The sequence below is a fragment of the Miniopterus natalensis genome, chromosome 9 (assembly GCF_054644295.1).
Source record: "Miniopterus natalensis isolate mMinNat1 chromosome 9, mMinNat1.hap1, whole genome shotgun sequence".
In the NCBI taxonomy this organism is placed as follows: Eukaryota; Metazoa; Chordata; class Mammalia; order Chiroptera; family Miniopteridae; genus Miniopterus; species Miniopterus natalensis.
In genome coordinates, this window is record NC_142089.1 from 28290408 (window position 1) to 28301538 (window position 11131).

An 11131-nucleotide genomic window follows, 5' to 3' on the forward strand; every position below is an offset into this window, starting at 1 on the left:
ACAGGCTCCAATGAATCCAGCTGGACAAGTAACAAAAAGATGACCACAGCAAAAGCCACGAAGCCCTGTGTTTTATTTTCTCTCTCCTCCACCCCCGAAGTGTTTGCGGACATTTGGAATAGGGTAATAAATGGTTCCCTAGCCATGTTTCTGATGACTCTTCAGGCAAACTCCTGGCTGTCCCATGTTCTGAGTCCGATTTCTAACCAGCCAATCCATTCTCAACATCCTTGCTTCTGGATGTAAAGGGGGAAGAAAAAATAAACCTCTTTAAACTCCAAGGTCACAGAAACTGTGCTAGGAAAAGTTCCCCACGGAAACACTGGATGGTCACATAAGACAGGTTTTCCTATTAAAAATAAATATTTCCGAGACTTCTATGCATTGGCATGAATGGAATGAACCAAGAGCAGGGACAAAACATAGCTCATTCAAAACCTTTTGAAGGGATTTAATTTTTTGTCTGCTTTTGCTTTGGTTTTTGTCTTTGTACACTTCCTTCACAACCAATTTGAAGCCCAGTAAATTACACAAAGCACGTCTTGCATTGTACTCAAGTTATTCTCAGAACACAGATAGCTGAATAAGGGTAGAGAGGTGTGTAAACCTTCCAAATAAGAGGGATTTCAAAGGGATTCAGTCTTTAGAATGTAGCTGCCTGCAAACGAGCTGAGCTCACTGAGCGCCCCGTGCCAGCCGCTGCTGTTTCTGGGCATTAGCCCGATCGGTCCTCCCCACGCGCCTGAGCGGCGGGGCTCCCTACAGTGAGCGGAGCCTCCGCAGTTGTGCCACTTGGCGGCCTGGGGACGGGTGTTACTTTCTTTCTCAGAGGAGGAGGTGGAAGCAGAGCCTGGCTCGGCACCTTGCCGCGATCTCACAGTCGGTGCCCGACGCCCACGGGCGGACTGGACTCAGCCGCGGCTCTCACTACCTGCGCTGTGCCCTCTCCTCGGCTGTTAGGAGATTTCATCACGGCAGGACAGTCCATCACCCGGACCTCCTCTGCCTTAGTGCGAGCTGCTCTCTGTGTACACCACCCTGTACCTCTGGAATCTCACACATCCTTTAAGGCCCAGCTCTAACATTTGTAAAAACTTCCCTGTATTTCCTGAAATTAAGGTGAAGTGTTAGAAAGGAATAAAAAATCTACTGGCCCATTTCAAAATGACTGCACAGGATACACAAAGCCCTATATTTCAGCTCTTTTGTGCTGTGAAATGGAAAAGGTTTCCATTTCAGAGAGAAAACACTGTGAGCGTAAATAAAATGCACCGCATGTCTGCACTGGGGTCACGGTCCATCTCGCCTCACAGGTGGATGCCGCTCTGCTCCAGACACCGATCTCATCCACCCGCGGAAGAAGTCCTAGGACAGCAAGTTCTCCCGTAAAGATCTCACCGCAGTCTAAACGCACTCGGCTTCTCTCATCTGAAAGCTTGTATGAAGTTAGGACATCAGGCCAAAGTAATTTTACCCTTAACTGTTTAACAGCTGACCTTGGAGGGACGGCTGGCATTTTATCTGTACGCTCCGGACGCAGCAAGCTCATCCACCCAGAAGGAAGCACCGCAGACAGAGCCCGCAGCAGCCGAGGCCGAGCCCAGCACAGCAACACCGCAGCGCCCGACAGGGCGTTCTCGTTCTTGCTCGTCCCGTCCCGCCTGCTCGAAATCATAGGCTGAGTTTGAAGAGGGGAAAGAAATCCTGAAATAATGAGACGTCAGCAAGGAAGAACAAACACCAAAGTAGCATAAATGCAAAAAATGAAACACAGAACAGAGCGGCAGCGGCGGGGGGCACGGCGCCCCTCCCGCAGCCCGGCGGTCCCCGGGCGGACGCGGTGACCGACGCGCGCAGCCAACCCGGAGCCGGCAGGCACGCGCCGGGGTATTCCCAGTACCCTCTCTTCCGAGCAGCTTAGGAAATAAATACCTGGTAAGTCTGTATGTTCCAGTCAGCAGTTCAAAGAACAAATATTTTAATCAAAGTGCAATTTTTTGAAAAGTTCAAGGAAGGATTCAGGCCTCGGGGTTCAGATAGTGAGTTTTACTATCTGGGGGACTTTACACTGTAAGAATATAAAGCCTACCTTGACTGATGATTTTCATTTATTTTCAGAAAAGCAAACTTTCTAATGCGGCCGGATTGCGCTGCCTCCTCTGGTTCAGATTCAGCTTTAAATGAGCCCACCTCCGCCTCCACCTAAGGCGAAGTGCGGCACCAGCTCCCGGAGAGCGCTCCGTGGGGCGGCAGCCGCAGAAAGGCTTCCAGCCGCCGGCTCGCCCGTGCGTTCCGTGCGGGCGGAAACAGGAGGGAGACTGATTCTCACTCGCCCTGCCCCCCCATCGCTACACTCGGCTGAGTAACCGGTGCAGAGCCGCGGTTCCACACCAAGGGCACCGCCACCCTGACTCCTTACACCTGGCAGGGCTTCGGGGCTCACTGGACACCTCTCCACGTCTTAGAAACACGAGGAACTTAAAAAGGGCACGTCCTTTATAATCACATTTAACCTGACAGGCCAGAGGATCGCTCAGTGTGTGCAGCTTGACATTTCACCTTGACAAGTTCTGTTAAAGAGAAGGGGATACACTAACTTGCATGGCATGCAAGGTGTCGCCTACACAAACGCAAGGACGGACGCGAAACGAGCAGCCGGGACAGATGGCCGCGAGCCGGCAGCAGAAAGAAACGAGTTCTGCGCCAGCAACAGGAACATCTTGCAACGTACAAGACATATGTGCTTTACCAAGAAGACTGAAGTGTTTCATAATAAAAACAGGACAAAGTGAACCATGAGTGCTGAATAAAGTTTTAATTAAAATGGGTTTTAGCCTTCCATGTGAATATACAATATGCTTCACAGATGGATTTTATATTTAAACCTCACGCAAACCAAAAAGTGAGAGAGACAAATAAAGCTTCTGAAATGGCAGAGGCTACAATGTATGCAAACACAGAGAGTCCCGTACAAACAAACAGGGCGGGGAGGACAACCCTCCCGTCACCCGTTTTCTGCTCCCACACTGCACACGCCGATCACATAACCTGCCTTTGCCGTAAACGGGCTTCTCCTCGGTTTAACTATGTGACAGGCACACAGGCAACAACCTATGTGTTCAACCACAGAGGAAATAGTTACTTCACAGTATATCAACGCAACATTAGATAACCATTAAACATTCATTTATGCATCATTTTGGGAAAAGAAATGTTTGCATTAACATTAAAGTAGTAAGATACAAAATCTGTAAAACACTAACAACTTTGTAGAAATGCACAGAATATCACAATAAAATATATAAAAATAGTGCCAAGTTACCTTGAGTTTACTTTTATATGAGTACTTCTATAAATCTTCCCATTTTATGCACTACTGCTTTTTAAAAATAATATTTGAAAAGTCCAGATAAGCTGAAATATTTACCTAGAGAAACTGATATAAAATAACAATGATTTTAAGTTTATCCGAAAGTGTTTTTATATAAATCTTTATGTCTGAGTTATAGTGGTCCTTACGTACATAGTTTCATTCTTGATCCAAGGCAAGAAGGAATTATCCCTAAAGTTCAATGACTAGAGAACTGATGGAAACACAGGCGTCCAGCAGATGAAGATGTGACAATTATGCTCTCTGTGCACAAAGGGCCAACAGCTGTACTTTTCTATTTCTTCCTAGAGGGGAAAAAGTCTAAACTATCTGAAGCTCCTTCCAATGCATTTAAACAGCGTGAGGTTAAGCTGGAAAATCTCTGGTGATTTTAGTGCTTGAAAGTATCTTAATGCCAGGAAATACTTTTCTAGTACAAAAATATTTTCTTTTTAAAGTTCAGTTGAGGTTTGCGTTTTATGTGAGAGCTTTAAGACAGATCAAAAGTAAATTCAGGAAGAGCCTTTCTTACTAGGTTTTCTGAAGGTTTCATTTCATTTAGAAGCTGTATTTACTGTCAGTACTCACTGGCACTCTCTCCTGAAACTCTAGCTCCAGGCCAGGGTGCCCTCAAGCACAGTTCATTCGCCTGTATTTCACACCTTACTTTCCTCCTTTCCCACCTATTCCAACCCAACCCATTCTTCAGGCTGAACCCATCCCTCCTCTGTACTCATGAAACCTTCTCAGATAAGTGGTTTTAGTTCTCTCCATCTTCTGAACTCTTACTACTCATGGACTCTTCAGCACTTACGAATTCCTTTGTGGTATCTCTTACTGTGGTCTGTTCAAGTATTTATGTCACATGCTAACCTGGACTAAAAAGTCAGTGATAACATTTAAGAATTATTTTTTTATGTCATCTATAGTGTTTGATGCACAAGTGCTCAAATAAATAAGCTCAAAGGTGAGAAGCAGATTACGAAACCCTTACCCTTGGGGTCAATATGACCTCTGGAATGTCAGATGTATGTTTAATGATACTGTGAGAATGAAATGGCATTACTGAGCACGTTCTGATATAGGGTACAATTCAAACCCTATAGCGAGGCATATGAAGGAGGAAGGACCTTCTGCTGAAATGTGACTTCAACACACATTCCACCCTCATCTCAGGCCCGTTTCACCACCTACCCTCCGACTCGAGCCAGTTCGGACTCCTGCAGTCCCCGAGTCCGCTGGGCCGTCACGCCCGAGCACTCTCTGAGGCCCTGACCGTCTCCTGGTAAAATCATCCCCTAGATGAAAGGCTGATCCTTGGTGATGCCTTCCGTCGCTCACTCACTCACTGCTTCCTCTTTCATGCTCCCACAGCACCTGCCCAAGCATCTTCCTCCTGTACTTACTTACACTGTCTACACCCACGATGTACTTCACATTTTACCACACTGTATTGTAAGGTGTTTGTGGGAGGTCCAGATTTGTCTTATATTTGCCCAATGCCACTCACGGCATCTAGTTCATAGTAGGCTTGCATAATGAATACATAAATGAATGACCTGATAACTGTTGAGGTGAAGAGAGAAAAATAAAACCCTGGTACTTAAAGGTTAGTCATGGATAACCCAAAAGATACATAACTCACACGGAAATGAAGAACCAGTCATTATCCTTCTTGGAGGTCAAGGTATTTTGTGCCCAAAATAAATTTAAAAATTCAGATGATGAAGAGGTTAACAAAGTAAAGATGTTTTAAAAGGAGAAATTTAAATCAGGGGGGAAAAGCATCCTATCTTCTCCTTATTACAGAGGAAGCCATATAGGTGCAGACCCCGGGCTTCCCAACCTGGCCAGTATCACAACCACCTAGACTAGAGAGACTCAAGAGCACAGTTAAAGGGTCTGCAGCAGGCGGATCTCCGCAGGGCCAGACGAGGAAGCCATTTTTTAAATGGGGGGTCCTGATCAGTCAGGATTCGGAGCCAACCAACTGGAGGCAACCAAAGCCTCCCCAGCTCCGCACCCAGGTGTCATGCATATTCCACTCCTGAGTCCAAATTATGACAAGTTCCAACCATCTGTGGTGGCAACTAGATCACTGAATTCTTCAACCCCATAGAAGTCTTCACCCCTAGGTCTTTCTGGGAGAGTGCAGACAAGTCCCAGGCTGGCTAGTTCAATTTCCTTCGTGGCTCTATGGAGGAGTGGTGTGTTAATAAGTGAGTGAATTGATCAACAGGTAGGACGGAGTAGGGAGCAGGAAAAGCAGATGTTTGGAGGTATTTAGACATAAAAACTGTGAAGAATGGAAAACAAGCCTCCCCCAAATATAGACGTGAACCGACCATGAGAGTCAAGTGTCATCTCTTAAAATCCAATATCTAAAGAAAATCAAGCAATAGTAGAAAAAACTTCTATAGACTACTTATGAGAAAGTGCTAATATCTGGGTTTAAATCCTAGTTGGGCAACTCACACACCCACTGTGTGACCTGCAAGAGACACTCCAAACTTGAGTTTTGTCATTTATAGAAATGCAGATTATAATCCTGCCCTACCTAATTCACAGACATGTTAAGGAGAGAGACAATAAAACAATGTATGTAAAAATGCCTGAAAAATGCTTGTTAAGGGGCAATGCAAAATGCAAGCTACTATTTATCATGAAAATTTAGTTGAAATCGTTTCCAAGGCTTTGAATGTTTACCAGGCAAAAATTCACTGAAGTCAAATGTTCTTTTCCTTCCATTTTCTCAACATAAACATTTGCAAATACTTCCTAATTCAAAAGCTGGCATCTTTTCTCTCATTTGGCAAAAACAATTCCCATCCTTGGATTTCCAGTGGAACTGAAATGAGCTTGACTGTTTTTGTTTAAGATTATCAACAAAAAGCTCTCCAAATTATGCAGTTTCCATGCCAAAACACATTCTTCATGCAGCACGGTTATGGGGATATCATATGCGAACAACTGCGGGGCCTCAAAGGAGACTCAGGAGGGCGTATTTCTTCTGTCCTTTAGGGAAATGCAAAACGTTTCCAACATGTTCTTGTGGAGCAGAGTGGTAGATTCCTTTCTCATATAACTTTTTACTTAACAGAATATTATTAAAAACCAGGTGCAAAGGGAGCTACACCAAGTAACTGTTTCAGAAAACATACGATTCAGATGAGTCCAGCAAATAATCAGCCAGATACATCATCATCATCATCATCCTAAATAATACTGTTTATGGAGCCCTTACCATGCGCTAACATTGTCCTAAGCACTTTATATTGTTAATTTAGTCTTCATAATGACTCCATGGGATTGATAACATTATTTTCATTTTACAGATGAGAAAACTGAGACACAGAAATCAGGTAGCTTGTCTGATAGGGTCACACAGTTACTAGGTGGTTAAAGTGGGATTTGAATGTAGAAGCGTGACTCCAGAAGCCATGTATTTAATCAGAAGGCTAATTTTCTGCACGTTGAATAATTCATATACAGTAAGGTGCAATAGATAAAATATAAAATATAATACTCATTAGCTAGCAAATTCCAAAAATATATAAATATATTTTAAATTTCATTTTATTTATATATTTTTACTTATTTTATTTATATTTTAGGTTGAGATCTCTAAAGAAAAATTTTGTAGCTTAAGAATCTTTCATTTAAAACTTCTAAAGAATTACCTGGTAAACATGAGATGGGTCTACTTAAAAAAAAAAAGTATGTATATATGACACACACATATATATAGTCACGTGCCCCATAAAGGATGTTCCCATCAATGAGGGACCAAATATACAACAGTGGCATAAGATTATAACGAAACTGAAAAATCCCCATCGCCTAGTGATGTCGTAGCCGCCTTTAGGAAACGCACTTCGTGTCTGTGGTGATGCGGGTGTAAACAAACCTACTGTGCTGCGGTCAGATAAAAGTATAGCACATGCAATTATGCACAGTACATAATACTCGGTACTGGTAATAAACGACTATGTTACTGGTGTATTTACTTTACTATACTGTTTATCATTATTTTACAGTAGACTCTACTTATAATAAAAAGTCTGCCGTGTGCCATTACCCCAGCAGTAGCCTCACACATCTCGTGTTTACTGCGTCTCTCGATTGCATCATTTTCTCTTGTACTTGATTTAATCTCCTGTTGTTTTGCACATGCCGTACATGCTTGCAGCCTAGGACAACGGGCTACACCACACAGCCTAGTGTGCCGGAGACTGTACCATCTAGGCTTGTGTAAGCGCACTCTACGGTTGCACAAGAACAAAAGTGCCTAACGAATTCCTTAGAACACACCCACGTCGTTAACAGCACGGCTATACCATACCTGTGTGACTAGTGTCCAACAGTATACTCGTCTGAAAAAGGTGACTGCTCAGTCACATTCATTACAAATGCTTAAGGGCTACAGAGATGTCCCTCTGGCAGGCATGATCTAGGACTGCCTCATTAGGATGATTTTCTCTAACTTCTACCTCTCACATTCCCCAAATCAAAAGAATCTGGTTCATTTGTAAACTATAATGCTACAAAGTTCAAAATAAACTAAGGGCAAAATAAACTTATGTCAAAACTGTTTTAACAGGATATACCCTCAAATTAAATTTAGTTTTATTTTTAAAATAATACCTTGACAAGTGAGAGATACCACATATAAAATTCAAATGGGTAATATTCTCAGCGACTGAAGTCATGCACCCAGGTTCACCTCTAAATCTGCAGAAACCGCTCCCAGGGGGCACAGGTGCGTGAGGTTAACCTGCAGAAACCGCTCCCAGGGGGCACAGGTGCGTGAGGTTAACCTGCAGAAACCGCTCCCAGGGGGCACAGGTGCGTGAGGTTAACCTGCAGAAACCGCTCCCAGGGGGCAGAGGTGCGCGAGGTTAACCACTCAGCAGCCGCGTCTGCCTGCAACGTGATGAACCTAATGGCAGGGGAAGGGTGCTAAGTCACTTTTAAGGATATACTGCTTCTCAGGTACAATGCTAGTCACTTTGCTTCATTCACCTAACATGCTTTTCATAGCAACAATCCTGGGTAGGCATCATTCCCATTTCATGAATAATAAAACTAAGGTTCCATACCCCCAGATACCACCACAGCACAGAATTCAAACACAGTATATATGGCTCTTTCCATAATTTTGCACAACCTACATACATTGAATAACTAGTAAATTTAAGAGCCATACCAAAAATCTGACTAACGTGGTCTCATGACTTGAAACAATTTTGAATTTTTTTATATTTATTCACATAGCTAATGTTCTGTTTCTCTCCAACCGGATCCTCAAGACCTTTCAGAATACTACCTCTGTGTTGACTTGGAGTTTTATTATTAGTTACTCTTTACTGAGGACCATGCATTGTACGAGGTGCTCCACATGCATTAACTCTTTACAGGATCACAACACTATGAAGAGATCTTTCATTTTACAAACAAGAAAACAAGTTCAGAAAGGTTAAGTAACATAGAGGTGACAAATTTAAAGAAAGAAATCTGAGGTCTGTTCAACTCTAGAACCAAGAGCATTGCTATTATACCAGATGGAAAATTTTCCAAATGCCAATTCCTTTCCCAAGATCATTTCCAAAAAGCAATTATGATAGTACCTGATACATGTCAAAGAATGACCACAGTGATTTTCCTATTCAATCTGAATACTTCTCCTAGGGATGGAAGGCGATGTTTATTAATATCCCACTTCACAGGTAGTAAAAATGAGGTTCAGAGAAGTTGTAAGGAGGTGCTTTTCCTACTATGGGATGCTACTGGAAATAGAACTTTCTGAAAATCTATATATACATAAAATCTATATACACATAAAATCTATATGCACATAAAATTTATATACATAAATTCCCCTTCAATATTTTGTTTGCATATATCACTAATTTTACTGAAAACCAAATACGCAAACAAAAACTCAGGGGAAGAATGATGTTCACTGATAACGGTGCCTGTAAAGGATACTTATTCTCAATTCTATTACATATGTTCAAAGACATTGAAGGTTTTCGTTCATCTTATTTCTGAACTGTATCACAAACTCAGAAAGCTAAACTTCTTTAAATTTTTACTGCAACAGAAATGCCGTGATGCTTGTGACAGTTTTTGACTTAGTCTATTTTTCCGATTATCAGAGCCACCTATGCTCTTCTGTTTGCTGTCTGCACGGGACTCCGTTTTCCCGCTTTCATTTCCAGCCTGTGTGTCCTTAAAGATAAAGGGTCTAGTAGAGGGCATGGAGTCGGGTCTTGTTTTAGTATCCCTTCAGACATTCTGTGTCTTTTTTTTTTAGTTTAATCCATTTATGTTTAAGGTAATTATCGATAGAAAAGGGCTTACTTTGGCCATTTTGTTGTTTTCTGTTTTGTAGTTCTCTTGTTCCTCTAACCTTCTCTTAATCTCCTTCCTTTGTGTTTTGATTTTTTTTTGGATTCATTTTTATTTTGTGTATCTTCTATATGTTTTTGGTGTTTTTTTGGTAGTTACCATGTGGCTTGTTAAAATGTCCATACTACCCAAAGTCATCTACAGATCACTATCTTCCCATCATTTCATTGCTATACCTCTCAAAATCCCAATGGCATTTTTTACAGAAATAGAAAAAAACTCATAATACTCATATATAACTATAAAAGACCCAGAACAGCCAGAGTGATCTTAAGAAAGAAGAACAAGCCTGGAGGTATCACACTTTCTGATCTCAAACTAAATTACAAAGCCATAGTAATAAAACAAAAAGGTCAACATATAGCAATGAAGCAGAATATAGCCCAGAAAAAAGCAACATACGTACAGTCCACTGGTCTTTGACAAGGAGGCCAAGGACACACAATGGGGAAAGGACAATCTCTTCAAAAAATGGTGTAGGGAAAACTAGATAGCCACATGCGAAAAAGAAAAAAGAAATTGGACCCCTACCTTACACCATATACAAAAATCAACTCAAAGAAACTGAAGATTAATGTAAGACCTGAAACTATAAAACTTCTGAAAGAAAACTTAGGGGAAAGTTTGACATTGGTCTAGGCAATGATTTATTGGGTATGAAACCCAAAGCATAAGCAACAAAAGCAAAAATAGACAGGTGGGATAAAAAAAAAAAAAGCTTGTGCACAGCACAGGAAACAATCAACAGAATTAAAAGTCAACCTGTGGCATGGGAGAAAATATTTGCAAACCATATATCTGATAAGGGGTTAAAAATCCCCTTTATTTGTTAATAATAACAAAGTTTCAGTTATACAAGAAGAATAAGTCCTAGAGAATACTGTACAGCATGGTACTGACAGTTAAACAAAAAATAGGACACAAGGAAATTCTGGGAGGCATTGAATACATCTACTACCTTGATTGTGGTGACAGTTTCACAGTTGTTTGCATATGTACAAATTCATCAAAAGGTACATATTAAATGTATGCAGTTCTTCATGTATCAATTATACCTCAATAAAGCTGTTAAAAAATATAGTGCTGCCCCAGCCTGGTGACTTGGTTGGTTGGAGTGTCGTCCCCTACACCAGAAGGTTATGGGTTTGATTCCTGGTCAGGGCACATACCTCGGTTGCAGGTTCAATCCCCGGTCGATCCACAGTGGGGGTGTTTTCGGGAGGGAACTGATGAAGGTTTCTCTCCTCACATCGATGTTTCTCTCTCTCCTCCTCACTCACACTCTTTCTCTCTCCCTTCCTCTCTCTAAAAATCAGTGAAGTCATCTCCTTGGGTGAGGATTAAAAAATA